The sequence below is a fragment of the Myotis nattereri genome, assembly GCF_964212035.1.
Source record: "Myotis nattereri genome assembly, chromosome: 1".
Lineage (NCBI taxonomy): Eukaryota > Metazoa > Chordata > Mammalia > Chiroptera > Vespertilionidae > Myotis > Myotis nattereri.
The window spans coordinates 137002144-137028075 of record NC_138075.1 but is presented as its reverse complement, the minus strand read 5'-3'; the positions used below and the strand labels follow the sequence as shown (position 1 = coordinate 137028075).

The window sequence follows — 25932 nt, the reverse complement described above, 5'->3', positions numbered from 1 at the left end:
GACCTATGAACCAGGATGTCACTGTTCGATTCCAGGTCAGGGCACATACCTGAGTTTCCGGATCAATCCCCAGTGTGGGGTGTGTAGGAGGCAGCCGATCAATGATTCTCCCTCATCATTTATATTTCTCTCTCTCTCTCCATCTCCTCCCTCCCTCTCTGAAATTATAAAAATATATTTTTTAAATACAGAAATTGAGAGTAAGCATTTAGAAAAATCTATGGCAGTTTGACAGAGATATTATGCCAATTTAATCTAATAATAGCAAAATTTCAGGTTATGTTTTATGTCCTGTTTTATAAATTTATTTTTCAGTAATTCATTGTCATTATATTTTACAAAAGTTTCCTTGAAAATAAAACAAAGACCTACTTTGTATCAGTTAACAACTATAGCAGAGTACTTAATGAGATAAAGAAGAAAAAGGAGTTGATGAGCTTACATTGATGTGTATCATCTGCTCTTTAGTTTTAATGATTATTTACAACAGAAGTAATTTGAATTATGACTTCAAACTCCAAGATATTTTCCAAATAAGTTTTAGAAGAGTTACTGACATGGACAGAAATCAGTTATGACAAGTTATCAAAATTTTTTTCTTTAAAGTATACCATATTTTATGTTTTATAAAGGAAGGAGCTTTTTAAAAATGTCTCTGTGTTGTTTTTCTTATAGCAATTTTTTTAGGATAATTTGTCTTATTCAAAAGTTCAAATTCTTTATCCAGATGTCCTTTTCTTTTGATTTCTCATAGGCCTTCAATATGTCTCAAATAAGTTGGTCATCATAAAAATATAGGAAAGAGAAGGACAAGATTTAACTCTTTGAAATGGTTTTGACTTCTAAAGGTGAAATACATTGTTGTTAAGATAAACAAATAATTGTTTGACATAAAGAAAATATATACAATAAGTTAGTTCTTTCACTCTTAAACATATAGCACATATTTTAATACCTATTGAGAAATGTGGATTTTTTTGTTCTTTAGAATATTTAAAGATCTACTGATTAGAGGAGACTAATTAGATAATTTAGTTTCAGAGTAATAAAATTTGGAGGACCACAAAAACAAATTTACCTAATTTGTAGTTTTCGTTGCATTTTTATTTGATAGTAAAAAATTAAATTAATATAACTTTGAATTATATATTTTTTCTACTTTGTGTTTTTAATAAATCTACCCAATCAGGAAAACTTAGAAATACCAAAATGCTGAGTAGCAAGAATGCTAGTAGAAATCAATGAAATTATTTAAAATATTCATGGTAACAGTGATATTTAAGGAAGTAACTTAATTGCCTAAAATATTTTTAGTTCTTACTCTAAGTCTTGCAAATTATATAAAGGTTAAGACATAAAGAAAATCGGAATTGAGCAAATTGGAAACTCAGCAAAAAAAAAAAAATTACATTTTATGAACATGCAAAAATTGGGAAAGTGCCAGTGCTATGATAGGGGTTAATTATGAGATTTTTGTCCGACATAATGCAAAGATGGAGTTAAGGGAAGGGGGTATGATTCCTTTGATGTCATCTCTGCAGCTCAATATTACAGTGTCCTATAGTAAATTACATAGTAAACACTATTTTTGCTATCACAGCATTTTGCACCATTATTTTATATACTGCTTAAGAGAAAAACATACTGCCAAAGCTTTTTACTATTTAGAATGTTTATATTTATCAAAATAACTATCAGAATTCATAAGGCATAGGTTTTATTATTTATAACTTTTGCACATACCTGAAAAAGAAAATATACGTGAAATAAATTGGTTAAGGGATTGCTGAAGTTCTTTACGTGCAGAATGCAGCTCTTGTGAATAATTTTTGACTCAGTTATGATGTTCAGTTTTTCCACATGGAGTTCTTCTCTGGGCAGCATTTCTATAAAGAATCAAGAATTGGCAGTTATGTGGTGCTAACCTGTTTTTGATACCCACTTTGGATATGTTGCTAACTATGTCTGATTTCCCCCACCCTCATCTCTCTCACAAATTTTGATTTGTAGGACTTAAAAGAATGCTCCAGTATCACCTAGATTTTCTCCCAACTCAAATTCTGCAAGTTTTGGTGGCTGGTGCTTTGGTTTGTGCTTGCACAGGGAGTGACAGCTGCCTCGTTATTGTCACTTAGTATTACTACAACTGTAATTGTAATAATATACCAACAATTTTAGGATGCATCCTGAATTTAAAGAGTTTAAAATGTGGGGAAGATGTTCATTTTATAGCATAGTCGCCAGGAGCTCAAAGCTGGGTTGCTCAAACACAGTTGTATGATTTTGGGTAAGTAGCATAAGCTCTCTCTCTAACCCTTAGTTTTTTTTATCTGTGAGAGAAGCAGCCCCTTATCTTTTAAGGAAGGTGGTCCTGAGGTTTTATAAGAATGTACTTTTGCCTGGCTGGTTTTGCTCAGTGGTTGAGCATTGACCTATGAACCAGAAAGTCATGATTTGATTCCTGGTCATGGCACATGCCCAGGTTATAGGCTTGGTCCACAGTGGGTACAAGAGGCAGCTGATTGATGATTCTCTCTCATCATTAATGTTTCTATTTCTCCCTCTCCCTTCTTCTCTGAAATCAATAAAAAAAATTTTTTTAAAGAATGTACTTTTAATGAGTTCCTGGTGTATTCTTTTACTATGTATTTCTTTACTTTGAAAGAAGTAGTAACTTGTAGAGAGGAAAAGACAATAATAAATTTAGCAAATGGCTGAGTGAAAATTCTGGAAAAAATTTCTAATTGAACTTTAGTTATTGGTACAATATAAAACTATTCCAACATTATGTATTTATAATTAAAGGATGGTGTTGTATGACATGGGTCATTTTGGAAACTTGAGACTAAGTTATTTTTAACCTTTCAATTGTTTAGAACCTAATGATTTTAAATTGTAGATTTTCAAGTGATACATTTTGCAACCATTAGAAGAATGGTTTAAAACTATTTGTGTATTTTGTAACATTTTTGATCATTCAATAAGTTATCACCACCTTACACAGTTTAAAAGAGTGTGTAGTACATATGGTTTATAGTGTGGTAGAATGATCTGGAGTAATCCCCTTGATTGAAACACTAAAATACTGAATAAAATATGAAGAAAAAATTAAATGCATGGCTTAGCTACCATAAAAATGAGCATTCCTCAGCGTGTCAATTCCTTCCAGCCTGGTGCTCCATAGGGACAAAAACATCTCCCCTGAGATTTTGTAACCATAGGTGAATCTTCATGACAGTTTGTGGCCCTAAGTTATGTTACCCATACAGGACAAAACCTCAAATGGGGAACTTAATTTGAACCTGTCTGTAATTGGGATAAGAGTCTCTGGTGCTTAAGATCTACCAAGATGTCCCAGGTTATAGAGGGATACAATGGTGTGTGGCCGCCAACCATAGACTACATTTACTAACTTCCCTTGAAGCTTGTGTTTCCTGTACTAATGTTCAGGCAATGAATTATTAAGAGAAGTCATGTGTGGCACTTCTGTGGCTTGCCTTAAGAAGGAATGCCTATGTAGTTCTACCTAACTGTTTCTTGTGTACTGTTAGTTGATGAAATAAACTCCACGAGGTCTAATTTAGACACAGATTGAAATATATGTTGAGTTGCCCCTCCAGCTATGCTCTGCTTAATTCTAGACTATTACATGAGAAGGAAACAATCTTGTCTTATTTAAGCCACTGTATTTTAGGATCTCTTTGTTACAGGAATTTAGCCTGTATCCTAACTAATACTCTTTAAAGAATAGCCAGACAGATTTAAAAAAAGACCAAATAGTACATCTATAAATGAAAAAGAAAATTGAAATAAAAACTCAAATGAATAAATTAAAAAACGAGGGTTACCTGGAGAAATGGTTGATTCCAGGGCTGTGGACACTGGTGCCAGAAAGGAATGAAGTGCTTAAAATATGATAAGGTCAAACAGTTTGTTTACAAAAGAGTGACTGATACATGGAACAACATGGATTAACCTCAAAATATTATACTAAGTCAGTGGTTCTCAACCTTCTGGCCCTTTAAATATAGTTCCTCATGTTGTGACCCAACCATAAAATTATTTTCGTTGCTACTTCATAAAGTAATGTTGCTACTGTTATGAATTGTAATGTAAATATCTGATATGCAGGATGGTCTTAGGCGACCCCTGTGAAAGGGTCGTTCGACCGCCAAAGAGGTCGCGACCCACAGGTTGAGAACCGCTGTAATAAGTGAATGAAGCCAGACACATACGACTACATATTGAATGATTCTATTTATATGAAATTCCTAGAAAAGATAAAATTAAAGAGACACAAAGTAAATTGGTGCTTGCCTTGAGTTGGGGGTCAGAGTAGAGATTTACTGCAAATGAATGAAGGAACTTTTTTGGGTGATAATCTAAAACTGGATTGTGGTGATGGTTGGTTGCACAACTGGGTAAATTTATTGAATTTTACATTTAAAATAAATGATATGTAAATTATACTTAAGTAAGGCTGTTAAAAATATCTGAGAGATACTATAAAAAAATACTATGACAAACGCTAAATTAAACATAGCAAAAAATGTTTAAAGTAATAAAGTAACAGACTTTAATTGCACCCTAGATGGATGGAATAGACTTAAGAGTAAAATAGAATCCTGCTCAATTGTGAGGAAGGTTTAAGAAGTGGCAAGTCTTGGTAATTGATCAATAGTCTTTTTTTTTCTTTATTGATTAAGGTATTACATATGTGTCCTAACCCCCCCCCCTCCGCCATTACCCTCCCCCCCCACACACACACACCCATGCCCTCACCCCCCCTGGTGTCTGTGTCCATTGTTTATGCTAATATGCATGCATACAAGTCCTTTGGTTGATCTTTCCCCCTTACCTCAACCCTCCCCTACGTTCCCTCTGAGGTTTGACGGTCTGATCGATGCTTCTCTGTCTCTGGATCTGTTTTTGTTCATCAATTTATGTTGTTCATTATATCCCACATATGAGTGAGATCATGTGATATTTATCTTTCTCTGACTGGCTTATTTCGCTTAGCATAATGCTCTCCAGTTCTATTCATGCTGTTGCAAATGGTAAGAATTCCTTCTTTTTTATAGCAGCATAGTATTCCATTGTGTAGATGTACCACAGTTTTTTAATCCACTCATCTGCTGATGGTCACATAGGCTGTTTCCAAATCTTAGCTATGGTAAATTGTGACGCTATGAACATTGGGGTGCATATATCCTTTCTGATGGGTGTTTCTAGTTTCTTGGGATCTATTCCTAGAAGTAAGATCACTGGGTCAAATGGGAGTTCCATTTTTAGTTTTTGGTGATTAGAATAACTCACTACAGTATTTATTTCTCCAACACTGATTTAGTAACTGCTTACTATGTGCCTGGCAGTATTTTAGGAACACAGCATTGACCAAAACAGACAAAATTCTTGCCCTTAGGGTGTTTACATTTTGGTGGAAGAGAATGATAATAAACAAGTGAAATATATATATCCCAGGTAGTTTAAATGGCCTGGAGAAAAATAAACTAAAGACAGTGGACTGTGAGAGGGCACAGGCTGGGCTGAGGGACCCTCCTCCACCCTCTACCCGCCCCCCTCCCCAAGTGCACAAATGTAGTGCACCGGGCCTCTAGTGTAGAGTATAAGGATTCCAATTTCTCTATATCCTAGTCTACACTTCATATTTTTTGTTTTTTAAATTATAGCCATTCGAGTAGTTCTGAAGTGGTAGCTATTATGGTTTTTACTTGCATTCCCCTAATTATTAGTGATGCGAAGCATCTTTGTAGTTATTGGCCATTTGTATATCTTCTTTGGAGAAATGTCTATTCAAGTCGTTTGCTCGTTTTTTTAATAGGATTGTCTTTTTATTGTGGTTGTAGAAGTTCTTTATGTATTCTGGGTAATAAACCCTTATCAGATGTATTAGGAGCCCAGTGTGTGATTTGAAATCACGTGGCGCTGCCCTGCCTTGACACTCGAACCTCTCCACGCAGAGCTCCAGTGCGCCTGGCCCAGCCCCCACACCCTCTGGCCATCTCTGGCCGCTTCAAGCCCCGCCCTCAGTCCGTTGAGTCGCCGAGGGCTGGTCCCGCCTTCTCTGGGCGCCTCCCTGCTTCTGCCCCATCTCCTGAGCAGTGGGGCGGCTCTGCTCCGTCATGTCATGGCACCGGAGGAGAGCGTGGAAGCCTCCCGCCTGCTGCGCTGCGCTCCTGCCCCGGCAGGTGGGCCGTGGGGCACTCAGAGTGCAAGTGGTGGGTGGCGAAGGACTGATGAGGGGGGCGCTATGCGCTCTCATCCCTGCCCTCCCTGGCACTGGACGGGCCTGCTTCTCCGAGCGCCTCCCCGTTTCCACCCTGTCTCCAGAGCAACGCCCCAGCTAATATGCTAAAGACCTGGTCATTACCTGTTATGGCGTATGGTCCATTAGCATATTAGCTCTTTATTAGTATAGATCTGTGGTCGGTAAACCATGGCTCGCAAGCCACATGCGGCTCTTTGGCCCCTTCAGTGTGGCTCTTCCACAAAATACCACATGTGGGCACGCGCGTACAGTGTGATTGAAACTTCATGGCCCATGCGCAGAAGTCGGTATTTTGTGGAAGAGCTGGTATTTTGTGGAAGAGCCACACTGAAAGGGCCAAAGAGCCACATGTGGCTCGCGAGGCACAGTTTGCTGAGCTGCAGTTTGCCGACCACTGGTATAGATGATTTGCAAATATTTCTCCCTTTCTGTGGTTGTCCTTTGAAACTATTTATTTTATATGTTTTTGTTTCACAGTTACTGCCTGCTTTTTTATTTAGTTGATTGTTTTGTAGCATCACATTTGTATTCCCTACTTTTTTTTAAATTTCTTTTTTAGTTATTTCATAGTGGTTATGTAGGTTGTTGTAAGTTAAACTAGGATACTGGCTTAAGGTGTTCATTGTAATTCCTAAAATAACCAGTAAGGACTTTTAACCTGAGTGCAATGGAAAGCTGTTGGAGGCTTTTTACTGGATCTGTTTTTTGTTTAAGTCTGGCTGCTGTCCTTAAAACAGATTTTTGAGGGAAGTGGCCAGGAAGTGCTGAAGTGAGATGTGTTCGGAGATTTTGTAATATTCCAAGCAATAAAGGATGATGGCTTTCACCATTGTGGTAATGGTGGAGGTATTAGTGTTCAGATTCTGAGTATACTTTTGATAATAGAACCATCAGGATTTGCTAATGAATTGGATGTGGACTGTGAGTGAAAGAGGAGTCAAAGGTGACACTATAAGGTTTTGGTGATTGAATTATATTAGGAGATAGAATTCCAAATTTTAGAAGACCTGTATTAAATGAATTCCTCATTGATTTTTTTAAAATGTATTTCACATTTAGGAAATACTAAAACATCTCAAGGATGATATGTTCATATGTTGGATTTCTGTTTTGTTTTTCATTTAACTATCAGAATATGTAATGTAGAAAGTCAATTGTTACACCTTCCATGCATACTATACTGAAAAACTGGTCTGTTGAGAGTGATGATCAATAAATATAAGAGTGAAAACTTGCAAAAGGAAAAAAAAGGAAGGAAAGAAAGAAGGAAAAGAAGAAAAATAGTTAAGATATATTCATACAGCCCTAGCCTGTTTTGCTCAGTGGATAGAGCGTTGATCTGCAGACTGAAGGGTCCCAGGTACAATTCCGGTCAAGGGCACATACCAGGTTGTGGACTCAATCCCCAGTGGGGAGCGTACAGAAGGCAGCTAATCAATGATTCTCTCTCATCATTGATGTTTCTCTCTCTCTCTCCCTCTTTCTTCCTGTCTGAAATTAATAAAAATTATTTTTAAAAAGATATATTCATACTATCATTACCAAATGAGCAAAATATGTTAATAACTTTTAGAAAGAACTTCAACAGCAAAATCTTTATGCAAAAAAAATTTTTCTTTAATATATTTTACTGATTTTTCACAGAGAGGAAGGGAGAGGGATAGAGAGGCAGAAACATCGATGAGAGAGAAACATCCATCAGCAGCCTCCTGCACACCCCCCACTGGGGATGTGCCCACAACCAAGGTACATGCCCTTGATTGGAATCGAACCTGGGACCCTTCAGTCCACCGGCCGACGCTCTCTCCACTGAGCAAAACCGGACCGGTCAGGGCAAAAAAAAAAAAAAAAATTTTTTTTTTCCTGCTAATTCTGACACTGAAGTTTATCAGAAAAACCGTATTTTTCCATTTATATGAAAAGTCCAGAAAAGGAAAATCTATAGAGATGGGTATGAGAGATTTTTCTGGGGTATTGGAAATATTTTTAAATTGAATTATGTAATGTCGCACAACTATAAATTTACTAAAAAACCACTTGCACTTAAAACAGGTGATTTTTGTAGTTTATAAATTATACTTCATTAAAGTTATTACAAAATAAGTGTGCACCAGAGAGAAAATAAAATAAACCCTTCTTTTTTTAAATCATTCTGGTTAATATTTTAATATTATGTGGAGAATATTTTGGTTATACTTTTTAACACAATTATAGTTTCAGGTCCCTATTTTATATCATTTATGCATTAAAATAGTGTTTTACAAATGGTATTTGTACTTAAATGTTTCCCATACTAAGCCAAATTCTTGGTAGTATTAGTGTTAACTAGCATATCTTGCATGAAAATATTACAACAAAGCCCAGCAAAGAAATATGTGGATATACAGAAGCATGCATTAATTCAGAAGTCTTTATTTAATTCAAGGGATGTGCTTTGCTTAATGGTACTATAACACTAAGTGAAACTTTTTATATGTACACATATATGAATGTTAATGCATTTAAAAAATAATAATAAAATAAAAAAGGTCTAGAAGTATATGCACCACACCAAGAACCATACTTATTTCTGTTGGGGGAATAGGGCTTGTGGGGGAGGGTAGTTAAGGGGAATGTTTTATTTAACCTGTGTTATTTAACTTTTATAAGTTTTGTTTATGTGTTACTTATTTAGCTCATAGAAAGGAAAAGTATAGAGACTAAACAATCGAAAAGAAAAATAAAGATCAGACCTTAAATTAAGGCAGTGTAGATAGAGAAGGTAAAAATGTAAAAAATATTTAATTGCCAGCCCAGCTGGTGTGGCTCAGTGGTTGAGCATCAACCATGGAACCTGGCGATCTCAGTTCGATTCCCGGTCAGGGCACATACCCCAGGTTGTGGGCTCAATCCCCAGAAGGGGGCATGTAGGAGGCAGCCAATTGATGATGTTTCTCTCTCATTGATGTTTCTATCTCTAGGATGTTTCTCGTTTCTATCCCTCTTTTTTCCTCTCTCTTTAAAAATCAATTACAAAAATTAAAAAATATATATTTAATTACTAAGTTGATGAAGTACAAAATCATTGCAAGAATCAACAGAGAATGATAAGTAGATTACATTAAATGAACTAAATGAAAGTATAAATATAAAACATACATATTGTGCACATTCCTTTATTAAATTTATGAAACAAAATGGGAAATTGTTACATATACTGACTAAATGAAGAGGATACAATTTAATGTGTATAATTTAATTTGCAGTAGTAAAAACAAGTAGGAAGATGGAGGAAAAGATGACAATGAGAGTATTTAAAGTTAAGTAAATAGAATAGCCCTTATCACTCTGTGTTTTCTTTAAAGGATTCCTGAATAATCAGAAGTAATTGGAAAGAAACCTTGCTATAATTGGGGATTGGCAAAATGTTGTTATTGCAAAGACTTCACAAAATAAGTAAGAATTGCTTGAAAGGAAAAATTTATAGCCACTTTTATACACATCTTTAAGCAACACTCTTGAAAACATGTATACCTCTAGTGTCTGCTTAATTATTATTCAGTTTGTTAGCTTTCAAACCCATGGTTAACTATAATATTTTTGACTGATTGGGCACAATTTTTTTTTTTTTTCAGAGAGGAAGGTAGAGGAAGAGAGAGATAGAAGCATCAATGATGAGAGGGAATCATTGATTGGCTGCCTCCTGCACATTGGACCAAGCCTGCAAACCCAGGCATGTGCCCTTGACTGGAATCAAACCTGGGACCCTTCAGTCCGCAGGCCAACCAACGCTCTATCCATTAAGCAAAACTGGCTAGGGCACAATTACTTTTATGAATTTTATTATGAATTTGGTATATTTTCTACATTAGCATATATTATGGAAAATGTGGGAAAACCAATGAAAACAGGTTACTTAATAAGTGAAACTGAAATGCTAATGTCACAAAGAAAAAGTTTTCCCTAAAATTTGGAATCTAAAAATCCAATATGTTGTTTGAAAAAATGAATACAATACATCCCATATAATAAAAGCCTAACATGTAAATTGTCCCCTCAGGCAGTTGTTCGACAGGGAGTTCAATGGCTCACTATGCTGTGCGCTGACCACCAGGGAGCAGTGCAGAACATGGCAGGCGTCGGTGACATGCTGTGACCTCTCGCCAGCTACCTGGGGGCAGGGGTGACGGACAGAGGTGTGGTGAGAATGCGGGGTGTTCACCAAGCTCGCTCTCACTACCCCTGCTACCCTCCCCTGGGATGCCAGGGCTCACATGCCAGGGAAGGCCCCATGCTCAGGTGCCAGGCACCTGCGAGAAGCCCACCCCGCACCCACATGGCCTCTTCCCGGTAAGCCAGGCCATAGCCGCTGGGACTCGCAGGGGCCAGTAGGGCTCCCTATGGGTTCGCACAGGAGCCGGTCTGCAAGGCTGGCCGGGAGAGCACGCTGCCCAACCAGCTTCCGTGCAGCGCTGTTGGGTGGCCCAGAAGCCCACTTTGTGCCCTGGCCCGTGGTGCCCGGCCACACTCACCACATCTCTATGTGGGGAATTGGGCGCCGTGACTCAGGCACAGGGAGTTATGTGGGGACCTGGGGGCCCAGGTGCTGCCCAGGGCCCAGAGGTCAGCTGGGACCTGCCCGTCCACCCCAGATGCTCGCGCTTCGATCACCGGCCATGCATGTATTTCCTGCACCAGGCCTCTAGTAAATACATAAAGTAAAAGGTGATATTCCCATACTTTGTTTCTTAGTCCCATTTGTCAAAGGTAACTCATTTTATAAATTTGGATTAAATTTACATATCTCCTTTATATTTTCATATTTACCTACACAAATCTTGCATTATGAAGTTTGCTCCTCATATTATGGTTTTAAATTATATAACACTAGAGGCATAGTGCACAAATTCGTGCACGGGTGGGGTCCCTCTGGGTGGCCTGCAGGTATCGGACGAAACCTGCAGTCTAACGCCACCTGCAGTTGGACTGCCACTCCTGCTCATCCCGGCCCCACTGTGCCTGCCTTGGGCTCGTGCCCAATCAGTCCCAATCGGGAGAGGTTTGCACTGCCACAGCAGTGCTTGCCAGCCACGAGCCCTGCATCTGGCACCCGCCCAAGGGGAGTGGCTTGCGGGACCAGACTGAAACTGGCTCTCTGACATCCCCCAAGGGGTCCCAGATTGTGAGAGGATGCAGGCCAGGCTGAGGGACCCCACCAGTGCACGATCGGCCCAGGGAGGGACCACAGGAGAGCTCCAGGGTGTGTACGGCCCTTCTCACTCAGTGCCAATCAGCAGCAAGCTAACCTATCGGTGGGAGCATCTGCCCCCTGGTGGTCAGTGCACATCATAGTGACTGGTTAAATGGTCAACTGTCTGCCCCCTGGTGGTCAGTGCATGTCATAGCGAGCGGTTGAGCTGCCTTAGCATATCATTAGCATATTATGCTTTGATTGGTTGTTCAGTTCTGCCATTTGGTCTATTTGCATATTACCCTTTTATTATATAGAATGCCATCCCCCTAAGTAGTAAGATTTGGTGTATTACTATCCTAAGTCATTTGTAGATTTTTAAATTTCTGAATTGTGGTAAATAATTTAAAATTGAGGAAAACTAATCCTATCTAATTAAGAGGGAATATGCTAATTGACCCTCACACCATCACAAAGATGGCAGCGCCCACAGCCCATAAGGTGGGAATATGCTAATTGACTACCCCGCCCTCAAAGATGGCGGCACCCACAGCCAATAAGGAGGGAATATGCTAATTGACTGCCACGCCCTCTCAGATAGTGGCTCCCACAGCCACAAGATGGCTGGCAGTGTGGGCAGTTGTGGGCGATCAGGCCAGCAGGTGAGAGCAGTTAGGGGCAACCAGGCCAACAGGGGAGGGCAGTTAGGAGGGACCAGGCCTGCAGGGGAGGGCAGTTAGGGGCAACCAGGGTGGCAGAGGAGGGCAGTTGGGGGCAGTCGGGCCAGCAGGGCAATAGTTAGGCGTTGATCAGGTTGGCAGGGGAGTGGTTAGGGGGTGATCAGCCTGGCACGCAGAAGCGGTTAGGGACAATCAGGCAGGCAGGCGAGTGGTTGGGAGCCAGCAGTCCCAGATTGTGAGAGGGATCCCAGATCAGAGAGGGTGCAGGCTGGGCTGAGGGACACACACACACACACACACACACACACACACACACACACACCAGTGCACAAATTTCATGCACCGGGCCTCTAGTTTCATATAAATTGATCATCATTTGTTTCTTCAGTGTCGTAACAGATAAAATGGTTATCTTATGTCAGTGATTCTCAACTGGGAGCAGTCTCTCCACTCTACCTCCCCCAGAAATTTAGCAATGTTTGGAAACATTTTTGTTTATAATGTGGGGTAGGTGTAATGATGCTAACGGCATCTGGTAGTAAGAGTTCACGGGTGCTGCTAAAGATTTTACTTAATAATAGACAAACGTAAATTAACCATCCCTCCGCTACGCTCACCAGCCAATCAGGAGAGTATGCAAATTAACCCAACAAAGATGGTGGTTAATTTGCATAAGTAGGGGCGAAGCAGTGGAGCGAAGACTGAAGGCTCTGCCCAGAATGAAGGCCTCGGTCCCGGGTGCCAGTGCCGGCAGCCAGGGGACGGGAAGGCCTATTGCACGAATCTCTTCATGCAGTGGGCCTCTGGTCCTATATAATGCACAAAACAGCCCCCACCCCATCTCCAATAAAGAATTATCAGGTCCAAAATGTCATTAGTGCCAATGTTGAGAAAGCCTTTCTTATTTGAGGGTAGTTAAGGGGGAGGAGTATCCAGGCAACTGCTTAGGTTCATATCTCAGCCCTACCACCTAATGTGTGACTGTGGGTGGTTATTTAAGCTCTCTGTGCCGCAGGTTCCTTATCTAAGTAATATTAATAGTACCTGTCTTACAGGGTTGTTGAGAGACTATGTAAACATTATAAACAAACAGTGCCTGGCACCTATGTAGGAACTCGATAAGTGTTGGCAATTATGGTTTTGTTGTTGTTAATTTTTTTTTCTGCAAAAAGCTTTATTGTTTTATTTGGTCCAATGCATGGGGGAGGGCTCCAGGGTGGTTAAAAGACTGGCTGGTAGTTTCAGAAAGAGGCTCAGATAAAAGCTAGAGACACCAGGGGGATGCTAGGGGCCTCTGAAAGGCCTCTGGCTCCAAAGGTTCGTAGTCGTGCTTGAGGGTGAGTCTTTCGAAGAGATACTCGCCCAGCCTGGGGACCGGCCAGCCTGCGGATGTTAGTCAGGTGGTCACCCATCTTCTTGATCAGTTTCACCTCCTCATCTAGGAAGTGGTTCTCCAGGAAGTCGCAGAGATGAGGGTCTGCATGGGTAGAACCCAGGACCTGCAGCTCCCAAAGGGCCTGGTTCAGGTTCCTCTCCAAGGCCAGGGCGGCTTGCATGGCGTCCTGAGTTTTGCCCCACTCATCTTGGGAAGGTTTCTGCACGTCCTGGAAGAGAATGCGGCCACCACACTTGTTTTTGCAACATTAAGAGATGCTCAGCGCCCTTGCACTTCTACTGCCAACTTGTGAAAGAAATGGCCCACACCCTCAGGAGCCACATCCTCACGGTCAAGATAGTAGCCCAGAGAGAGGTAGGTGTAGGAGGCCAGCAGATGTAGGCTGGCCAGGCGATTGACCACAGCCTCCACCTCGGAGGAATAATTCTGATGAATTTGGGAGCTCATGGTTATTCAGCAATAAAGAGTTAAGGTAGAAAAAAAACCCGTGTGTTGGCTGCCCTGGAGGTGGTTCTGAAGGTGGTGACTGGATGAGATGCAGGAGAGTGGTCTCAGGAGAGTGGTCGGAGGCTGGAAGAAGGGGCATCCCTGGGTCTGTTGCGTCCAAACACTGTTGAAGCAAGAGACAGATCTGGGACCGCCGAGGGCACTTGTTGTTGTTAATTTAACATGGAATTCATACCTACAATTAAAGTTACAGATTTTTCAATTTCTCTGATTTGTAAACAAGCATATCAGTAAAAATTAAAAACTAATCAAAAGAATAAAATCAGAGCATTCTAAAATTCTTATTAGTCCCATAATTTGAGTTTCCCCCACATTATGTGATTTACTAAGTTAGCAAGATTATGAGACTTACTATGTTAACTACACTCCTATACAGGCTGTCCTTGGGTTAGTCGGACCCGTAGTACGTCGTTTCATGGTTATGTCACCATCTCCCATTTATTTATTAAAAAAACAAAAGTTCCATTATTTCAATGTATGTACATATGTGCTTTATGTTTTTTATTATTTGTTTACCACAAGTAAAGGTCAGGAATTGTTATCTTTCTTTTAATTTTTTTTTACTGTTTCACTTCATTACTGCTGTGTATGTGCTCCATGTGAGAGACGGAGGTGCTTATGTAGGTGGGTTCCAACCTATGGCGAAAATCGCATTATGTCGCACCGTAGGAACAGATCTCCAAGGTAACTTAAGGACCTGCTGTATACTATTTTATACATATATTATTTAAAATATTACGTTGTGAGTGATGATGCATCTCGCAGAGCAGCATCCCTTGAACCTGAGACATTATTTCATTGGTCCTTTCCCCTAGGCCAGTGGTCGGCAAACTCATTAGTCAACAAAGCCAAATATCAACAGTACAACGACTGAAATTTCTTTGAGAGCCACATTTTTTAAACTTAAACTGTATGGGTAGGTACATTGTTATTAACTTAATTAGGGTACTCCTAAGTTGGCCTTTGCTAAAAACGTCCTCAATCTGATTGAGGTACGTTCACTGAGGTCGACCCCTTCCAACTCTCCCACATCCACATTCGTCTTGTATACTTGTTTCGTCTATCTCCTTTCGTTCATCCTCTCTATATGTCCAAACCATCTCAACATACCTTTCTCAATCCTCGACACTACATCTTCTTTCACTCCATAGTGAAAGAACCTAATTATAGGTTCCCTAAAATTAACTTAATAAACTTTACTTAAAGTTTTAAGTCCACTTCGCACTGTACATGAGCGCCCGCACGTGGTGTTTTGTGGAAGAGCCACACTCAAGGGTCCAAAGAGCCGCATGTGGCTCGAGAGCCACGGTTTGCCGACCACTGCCCTAGGTTCTGTAGTTGCAGTTTTTGTTCTCTTGAAAGTCCTAACTCCTATAACATAATTCAGGAAGTATGTGTTCATAACAAAAAGAAAAGATATTAAATAATTTTTATTTGAATTGAATTCCAGACTTGTTTCTTCATGGTTAAACCTTTTTCTTTTGCTTTCCTCAACATTAAAAATCCGTTTCTGATCCTTCTCCATTCATAGGCTGATGAAGACATTTTGGGGAGGCATTGCAATGTGTTCAGTGTATTATTAAAACTGAGGTTATTTTTAGAGGTAATAGAAAATACTTATTTTAGTCACATCTTGGTTTTGTTTCTTCTTTTAATAACTATTGCAATGTCCTACAAAATTCATTAACCTTAAGTAATATTTTGTTTCTCTCTGCTCTCCCTGTTAGTGAAGTAATTAATAAACTGTCCTTATATTAAATGTATCATTAAACTAAATAAAAACTTAATTCAAAATATTTTTATATACCTTACAAATATAAAAATATCCAGAAAAAAAACAAACAGATTTACAATGGATAGTGCTGCTGTTTTTTAGAAACTGTTGGAAAATTTATTTTCTTTATAATTTTAGTAACATAATAAATGGCACAGAAAAAAAAACTTTCTTGTACTAAAAAAGACTGTGTGTGAGTGGTATAGAGTACATCAATTTCTTTTTCTGTGTTTCATTGCTTTCTTCCTTTTTTTTTTTTTTAAGTTCAGTTTTAGTTTTTTACCACTTGATGGCAGTGATGGAGCTGGAGCTATACAAGAAGGTTAGGGAAAGGCCTCATTATGAATAACAAAAGGGTAGATACAATAGAAATCTCTGACATTTTAATATTATTCACATTTCTAGGTGCTATTACTTATATTGCAAGTGACAGTAATAGGGAGAAAGCCTCTAGATGGAGCTTCAGTACTTTCTAAGGGAGAATATTTGCTATGTCTTTCTAAATACGTGCTGTATATCGTTTTACATAATATATTGATTTTTAAAAAATAATATTTAATGATGAATTTATGTCAGTTGTAATTAGGGAGATGAATTCACCAAGCCCATCAGTAATTTGAGAAATGGTTATTTAGTATCTTAAATTTCTATTTCATTGACAACATTTATTGAAAGTATGTTAAAAGTGTTAGCCAAATGATCCTAACTACAATTAGAATGAGCTTGCATATCTAACAAGTTAGTAGAAAACATTTTATTAATAGGAAATCAGGTGCTTAAAAATCAATATTTTACCCATGTATCTTGTTAATTGTTATGCCTATTATCATTTAATATTTATGTTCTTAAGGGAACATATTTTTCTAATTCCCCAATTTAAAAAAAATTAAAATTTAAATTAATCAACATTTATGAAATTTTATGGCAAATATTCTTTTAAAGAACATACATGTTCTTTAGTAAATATTCTTACTCTCATCAGAAATGTTTTCTGTTTATAGTCAAATAGATTCTATTTTTACTCTGTATCAAAGTGAGGTTGTTATTTTCATTAGAAAAAAATGGATGTTAATGTTTTCAATATACAGTTGATCTTAAGTTCTACTTCTTTTAGAATAACAAGAAAAGTCAAAACAAGAAGTAAGTTTTCTTACCTTCCTACTATTATACCATTACCTGAACTGTGATGTCTTATAAATTATTTCAGTAAGTATGTGCTATTGGTTTATAGTTGATATTTTTGGCACTCAAAATGTTAGAGGGAAACCATCAGTAGTAGTTGATTTGATATTGACATAAATGTTTTATGTTGAAAGAGAATGTCTAACTGGAGAATCATATAAGAAGCATGAGAATGGTTTGTGGTGGTTTTACTTTTTTTTAGTTTCTTGAATAAAATTCTTATTCTCTATTGAGACATAAAGCTTCCTGAAACAGAGTAGTTGCCAGTAACTTTTTATAATTACATGTAATTATAGTGTTAGTTAACAGTTTATTTTATTTTTGGCTAAGCAAATTCATTTCAGGTTGTATAAGAAATGAGCTAAATTTGCAACATGATTTGATTGTTAATAACCTCAGTAGTAACAATAACCCAGAAAGCCATGTCTTGCTTTGTTTGTTTTTTACCTTACTAAACTTTGGGACTATGGTTTAAAGGGAACACATTTCAGCAACATTTCTTAATTTTTCAAGTGTCTCCTTTTATTACTAAAAACTAAACCAAATACTTGCATTATATTCGCTTTCAACTTCGTAAAGAAATGGATTTGAAAAGATATGGTCTGTTTCTCGGATAAGCAATTTGCAAATCAAAAATTTATGCTTTTACAAATGTCTGTAAATGATAACCTTGTAATAGTAGTTACTATTTAAATAAATTCCTTTAAAATAATTATGGTTAAGTTTCAGCTTCTATTGTAACTTAAGGAAACTCTCTTGACAAAAGGAAAACTGAACCGTTCTCCATTTCTCAGAAGCATTTGCCCTGTGAAGAAATAGGTTATATATCAAGTTAATTTTACATGTTAAAACTTTTTTCTTTTTTAGGGAAAAAGAATAAAGCACACACTTATTATTAACTACATACAAACAAATCTAAAACTGGCATAAATTTGGTGGAGGAAAATTACCTTGAGTTTGCTGAGTTGCATTTTCTGCTTTTTATTCAGCTGGTGATAGGTAGTATCATCTTGAGTATTTAAAATGCATTTAGATTGCTTTTGTAGGTATTAGCACCAAAATCTGCAATAAAGCATTTCTACTGACTTAACACAGTTTTAGTTAGAGTATTATGCTCACTTGCAGCATTAGTACTATAAACTTCATTAACAGTAAAAGTCATTATCAATAAGATAAAAATAATTTAACAAAGTAGAAAAGGACAATAAAGTTCTTTCTTTTTGGAAGCTAGTTTTTAAAAATAAATTTTCCTGAAATGTACATAGTCTACTTACCAGGTTTTTATTAAACCATATGTTGAAAATAAAATAAGCACAAGGAAATCTGTAGCATGTATTATAGTGCTTAATAAAAATCTTTTAATTTGTCAAAATATTTTATGAATATACAAGAAAAAGCACTGGCACTGCTCCTATTAACACAGACTCTGAACAATACAGATTACGTCTGTCAATTATGTCTGTCAATCCCATTATATGTGTTTGAATGTTGTATTTCCACTTGTGTTCAAGTTTTTTTGTTTGTTTTTTAATATATTTTTATTGATTTCAGAGAGGAAGGAAGAGGGAGAGAGAGACAGAAACATCAATGTTGAGAGAGAATCATTGATAGGCTGCACGCCCCAGACTGGGGATCAAGCCCGCAACCTGGAAATCGGATTGTGACCTCCTGGTTCATAGGTTGGCACTCAACCACTGGTTCAAGCTTTGATTTTATATTAATATTGGATAGCTTTCATTACTATCTAAAATTTAACTATGTAGTAGCTAGAAAAACGAATTGGTTCTCTAGTTACTTAAACCTTTCATTTGTTATAGCATTACAGAATTCATATTTTATTTTACTTTTAAAAATAAATTATAGTAAAATAATTTATGTTTCATTTTATATCATCAGGCTACTTAAGCTATTGAAATATTTTCCCAAGATACACAATTTTTTGAAAAAAGTCTTTTAATGAAGTTGTACTACACAGTTGATTTTTTGGTGTTGTTCCCAATCCTGGATCCATCCCCTTTCCCTAAAAGTTATTAAACAAAAAAATATTATTACTTCTTTGATAACACCATGACTTTTTAAGTTAAAAGGCAAAAAATATCAATGAACAAACCCTCTGAAATAGCCTCCTGTATCCTTTAAATTTTTATGAAGGTAAATCACACTAAGTGAAAGGCCATATTAGTGTAATTAATATAGATGTAATTTTTATGGTAAAGGTATTATTTTAATTTTAAATATAAAATTTGTTAAGACTTTTAAGTGACATAGCTCTGATTTATAAAACAAATTTATTTTCATTCAAATATAAATGTGATGGTCTACAAAAATTATAGTTGATTGAAAATACATATATACTTAAAAATTAGCTGATACCTAAAAAAGAAACATCTATATGAATTAGTAGCTTATTAATCAAGGTTAACTAAATAATAAATTCATATTGTAAGGCAAAGTGTATATAAAGTCTGTAGAGTGAATTATAGTATATTATGTGGATATCATTATAATATACTAGAGGCCTGGTACATGAAAATTTGTGCACTTGGCGGGGTCCCTCAGCCCGGCCTGTGCCCTCTCGCAGTCCAGGACCCCTCAGGGATGTCCACCTGCCAACTTAGGCCCACTCCCCAGGGGATCAGGCATAAGCTGGCAGACATCCCTCTGGCAGCCTGGGAGCCCTCGGGGGATGTCTGACTGATGGCTTGGAGTGGGCCTAAGCCGTCAGTCAGACATCCTTAGCGTTGCTGAGAAGGTGGGAGAGACTCCCAGCCACCACTGCTGTGCTCACAGCCATCAACCTGGCTTGTGGCTGAGCGGAGCTCCCCCTGTGGGAGCACACTGACCACTAGGGGGCAGCTCCTGCATTGAGCATCTGCCCCCTGGTGGTGAGTGTGCGTCATAGTGACTGGTCGTTCCCAGTCCTTCTGCCTTTTATTATATAGGATGTCTGTAATATATATTTTATGACACACTGAGGAAGAAATAATTATTGAGTTATTAGTAAGAAATAATGGCATTGTAAACATTAGGAAATATATAGAAAATTTTCAACATTTCTATTCATCTATGCTATAAATATCAGTTAGATATATTTTTTTAAGATTTTAATAATATTTTATTTATTTTATTTTATTTTTTTAAAATATATTTTATTGATTTTTTACAGAGAGGAAGGGAGAGAGATAGAGAGTTAGAAACATCGATCAGCTGCTTCCTGCACGTCTCCTACTGGGGATGTGCCCGCAACCCAGGTACATGCCCTTGACCGGAATCAAACCTGGGACCCTTCAGTCCGCAAGCCGACGCTCTATCCACTGAGCCAAACCGGTTTCTGCAGATTTTAATAATATTTTAAAGAAAACTGTTGACTTAGTCTTCTTGCTAACACATTAATTAAATGTAGCATAAAGGTATAATTAATAGTTAAGGACTAGTAAATTCATGTAGCTGAGGATGACCTGTGAATAGAAAACTTTAATAGACACAATCATATATATTTATATAATATGTATATATTATGAAAATACATGTATATGAATTAAATCCATGATTTCAGGTTTTAACCTATATTTTATGATATAAATTTTCATCCCAGACCTGATACATAAGTTGGTTTAGTAAAATATTGAAGTTGAAATATTTAATTTAAGTATTTAATTATTTATCTTAGATTTTGTTAGGTATGTAGAATCGACATGTATTATGTATATTTAAAACATCCAATGACGTAACTTTTAGGGTTATTTCGTAAAGTTTATTTTCTTATAGACTAGCGTAAACACTGCATTTAAAAATAAATATGCTTTATCCTAATGGGTACGATGTTTTGATATGAAAAGCCATAATAACCCTTTTTATAAAAAAAATCTTAGTATGTCAGGGTTTATCTATAAATTAAAAGTACACTTAAGTAATCAGTTACAAGTATTTGAGTACTTCATAACAATATGTAAAATGATAAACTTCCAGAATATGAATTTAAACACACAGTGAAACTTAAATTAGATTGTAAATGTAAGAATTTGGGGTACTTTTTCTATAAATTCTGACCCTAAGTTTTTGTTCATGGGCTTATGAGTTGTGGGGGTGGGAGAGTCATCTAAATTTAGATATCCTTTCATTAATGTAGACCTCTTAGCCCATTTCTTAATTTAGTTAACATGTACTATTTAGAAAGTTCTCTGGGTGTACTCTTTTGCATTTAAAGTAGTCTTGAGTTCAAAGACTTCAGAGGGGAGAGGATTAAGGCAACTTTCTCATCTGAACTCCTGAGTTCTCGATCATGGGTACTTTTTTGCATATACTAGTTTCTCTTTCTGATTTATTATGTGAAGACAGTTATTACATATACACATAGGATTGTCTTGAGTTTTTTGAAGGAGAGTGTTTTTTTAATTAATGTAAGTTCTCATGTATCTTTTAAAAATTAATTTGATTTGACTTAAAAGTTTTTTTATCAAATTGTCTTAGTAGGGTTTTCTACAAAATGATGTAACCTCACAGAACTGTGTATGTTACAGTTAGCAAAATGATCCTAAATTATTCAGATAAGGAACTGTAAATGTAACTAATTATGACCATTCATAATTTTGTTAGCTTATCAATTAAGTTTTTTCTAATCATCTAATTGTGATTTTAATCAATGATAATATTCACAGGTTTGTTTTGTTGTTTTAATTTTAAGTATGAATTTAAAAATAGATCTGTGTTGGGTGGAAGTGTGTTTAACTTTTGAAGACTAGTTTGATTTTTCACATATCTCTAATGTAATGATTCAAAGAAATGGGATATAATAAAAAATAGTACTACTAACCAGTCCCTTATTTTCTTACCAACTAACTTATAGTCTTTAATGTTCAAGTCTGTAACTATGAACACTTGAATTTCTGCATATTTACTACTTTTCAAATATGTCAGAAACCATTACACAAAATAATTTTAGGAACAAAGTAAATGGCGAAATATTGAATATAAGAAGCACTTAGATGTAATATCACAATGATCTTTAAATCTGTATTGATGGAATTAATGTGGAAAATTCTAATTCCAGGCATTTGTATTTGGTGATGTATAGTGTACATTAGGAATAAAAGTTCAAAAGAAGCTTAGGACAAGTTAAGAGCACCTCTTCTTTAAAATACTTGCTACTTATCTCAGCTTTAATCTCCACTCCCTCCCCATTGGAGAGTTTTTAGGAAAGAGATGTTACTAAAACACAATTAATTCAGAATAGCTCAAAGACATTGTGTCTGTCTCAATGTGAGGTCAGACTCTATCATCTATACCTATGGTCGGCAAACTGCGGCTAGCGAGCCACATGTGGCTCTTTGGCCCCTTGAGTGTGGCTCTTCCTAAGCTTTAGGAGTATCCTAATTAAGTTAATAACAATGTACCTACCTATATAGTTTAAGTTTAAAAAATTTGGCTCTCAAAAGAAATTTCAATCATTGTACTGTTGATATTTGGCTCTGTTGACTAATGAGTTTGCCGACCACTGATCTATACTAATAAAAGCCTAGGTGGTCCTTGTGCACGACATTGTCCCAAGATGGCTGCCACAAGATGGCCACGTGCACAGCAGAGGCAGGGCCTGGCGGCCACTCCGCATAGTGAGGCCTGGGGCTCCATGTGGCACAGAAGAGGCCGGTCCCAGTGTCGCCGCCACCTCACGCGGAGGAGGCGGGTCCCAGCGGAGGAGGCAGGTCCGGCAGGGGAGGGCAATTGGGGGTGTTCGGGCCGGCAAGGGGGTTAATCAGGTCGGCAGGGGAGGGTAGTTTGGGGCTATCGGGCCAGCAGAGGAGGGCAGTTGGGAGCGATCAGGCCTGCAGAGGAGCAGTTAGGCGTCAATTAGGCCAGCAGGGGAGCAGTTAGGGGGCGATCAGGCTGGCAGGCAGAAGCAGTTAGGGGCAATCAGGCAGGCAGGCGAGTGGTTAGGAGATAAATATATCCTATATAATAAAACCCTGATATGCTAAGTGTCCCATCGTCCATTCAACCAATTAAAACATAATATGCTAATGATATGCTAAGGCCGCTCAACCATTCACTATGACATGCGCTGACCACCAGGGGGCAGATAGTGGACCGGTCGACTCTTCGCTATGACGTGCACTGACCACCAGTAGGTTAGTTTGCTGATGGTGTCTGGCTGATTAGGACCGAGCAAGATGGGCTGGACATGCCCTGGAGCCCTCCCGCAGTCCCTCCCCGGCTGACCAACCTTCCGTGTCCCTCCCCGGCCCCTATCATGCACCAGTGGGTCCCTCAGTCTGGCCTGCGCCCTCTCGCATTCCGGGACCCCTCAGGGAATGTCAGAGAACTGGTTTCGGCCTGACGGCAGAACGACCAGCCACTATGGTACAAACTGACCACCAGAGGGCAGACACTCAACGCAGAAGGTGAGTGCACTCCTACAGGGGGAGCGCCGCTCAGCCAGAAGCCAGGCTCATGGCTGGTGAGCGCAGCGGCAGTGGCGGGAGCCTGTCCCAGCACTAAGGACCCCTCGGGGGATGTCCAACTGCCGCTTAGGCCTGCTCCCTGGCAGCCAGACATCCCCCGAGGGCTCCCAGACTGCGAGAGGATGCAGGCCAGGCTGAGGGGACCCCCCCCCCCCCCAGTGCACAAATTTCATGCACCGGGTCTCTAGTATATTATATTGATTGGTGGCTTGGACCTGGGATATTAGGAATGTTTGGGCTGTTGACAAATTATATAACAAGGCTAAAGGGAAAAAATATATAATTGAGGCTTACTGTTAGAGTTTTAGTTAGATTGCTAGTAGATAGTGGTGCCATTTACCTAGAAGGAAAGACTAAGAAGGATCAAATTTGGGAAAGAATTGGTTTCTGTTTACATTCCATCCTGTGAATAATTTAGAAACTCACCCTGACAATCCAGGAAAACTGTAGTTGAATATTACGTATCTATATGGAGATAAAGATTTCACCAAAAAAGTGAGTTAATTTCAGAGAAGTAAAGAAAAGCATCCAATATCGTTCTATTGCACTTCCTGGTTTGCACTTTTATTTTGGAAATTGTCATTTTTTTAAGAGCTGTAAGAATTTTTTATTAAAATTGGAGTATAATATGAGAAAACAAACCTTCTATTTGGTAAATACAATAGATTGTTTTTAATACGTATTCCTTCCTTCCGGTGTGCTTTACTGCACATAGTGTGGAAAGCTAATAATTATGTTTAGTGGACTCACTTGCACTACAGAAAGTATTCTGGATATAATATAGTTTTGGCCACTTTTTGAAGATGGAAATTAGATGGAGGCTGCTCTTTCTCTTTTTAGCTATGGGTACCTATCCATCCAGTTAGTTAGTTAGTTAGTTATATTAATAATTTTTTAAATCATTCATTTATTTGTTCATTAACCCAGACATCTTATTTGGTATTTTTTCAGGGAGAGGAAGGGAGAAGGAGAGAGAGGTAGAAACATCAGTGATGAGAGAGTCATTGATCCACTACTGGGGATTGAGACTGCAACCTGGACATATGCCCTGACCAGGAATTGACCCGTGACCTCCTGGTTCATGGGTTGATGCTCAACCACTGAACCACACTGGCCGGGCTCCCTATCCATTTTTTGTTTTTTGTTAGTGTGGCATGTATTTGAAGCCAGCACTTTCATTGATTGTAGCCACTTTTCGACGTTCCTTACTATGCAGAGTAGAAACATACCAGTGGGAAATTGGAATGAGCCATTTAGCAATAACAGTAAACTGTCATCAAAGAGGTAGAGCTGTGGGCCTTTGGGACTATCCTCTGAGCTGACATTCAAGGGAAGAGTTCCTGTCTTTATAAAACTGCCATGGACAAGGCAGGAACAACAGTAGAAAAAAACTCTGTAACGGGAACTAGCTCTGAGATTCAGGACCAATCATAATAATAAAAGGCTAATATGCAATTGGCGGTCATGCCATGACACGTAACAACCAATCAGCAGGGACCTGAGGCTGCATGGCGCCTGGCCAGAGCGGGGGACCTCAGGCCGAGCCCCCCACCCAGCATGGCTTGATGAGGGTGGGGCCGGTTAGGTCTGGATTTCGCCCAATGGGGGTGGGGCCAGCCGGGTCTGGATCTCCTTTGATTTCGAAGCGCTTGCAGGTGGGCGGGGACTTGACTCTGGGTCCCATGGCGCACCCCAGACTCTGACAAGAGGGAGATTTTCATATACATTTTACTAATTTTCTTTCATCTCTGACACTTTTATTATAGAGAAAGGGCAAATAGCAATATTAAAATATTTCCTCTAATTCCCTTTTAATATGTATGAATTTCGTGCACCGGGCCACTGGTATGTCTATAAAAGGCAATAAGTGCAGAATTGAATTACAGTAAAATCTCAGTATAATGGGCTAATTCAGGGAAAGGGGTGTCTGTTAAAGCCAAAATGGACATTGTATAATAAAGTAGGTTTTCTGAATGCGTACATTAAAAAATTGACAGTTTAGTTCGTTTACCTGTTTTTACTCATGTAGACACATTTTTGTAATTACAATTAAGTATGTATGAAGTTTAGTTTCACAGGAAAGTTTTCTACATGTATTTCAGTAATTTTAAATTTATACTGAATAGGTTTAGTAAATGTGTGCATTCACCTGTCACTAGGAGTAAACAAATACACACAGCTGGTGCATGGCTTAGCATATGTGTCAGAACCTTGGGCCAGCTGGAGTTAAAACCGTTGCAGAAAGTCAGGCCACTGGACAACAGACCCATTACCGTGTGTGATGCAGTGTGATCACATGCTAATCATTCGCCAGACATTATTTACAAGTGGTGACTCTGGGGTTTAAATATGTACACTAGAGTTGTAGCTATGTAATATTTATTTATGTTGGAGAAATTACTAGTTTTTTTCCCAACATATGTCCTATTCACTAAAATTTGTTAAAAATAGCAATGAATTAATAACAAAACCTGTT

General features: G+C 38.2%; 1 protein-coding gene and 1 pseudogene across 2 annotated transcripts in view; one reads left to right on the top strand and one right to left on the bottom strand.

Annotated features, from left to right (window-relative positions):
- DNAJC1 (DnaJ heat shock protein family (Hsp40) member C1) overlaps window positions 1–25932 on the top strand; it is a 213014-nt gene that overhangs the window by 42408 nt on the left and 144674 nt on the right. The window lies entirely within an intron of this gene.
- Window positions 13404–13982, bottom strand: LOC308529291 (ferritin light chain-like; annotated as a pseudogene). The gene has a single exon. The product of its transcript is annotated as a ferritin light chain-like (transcript).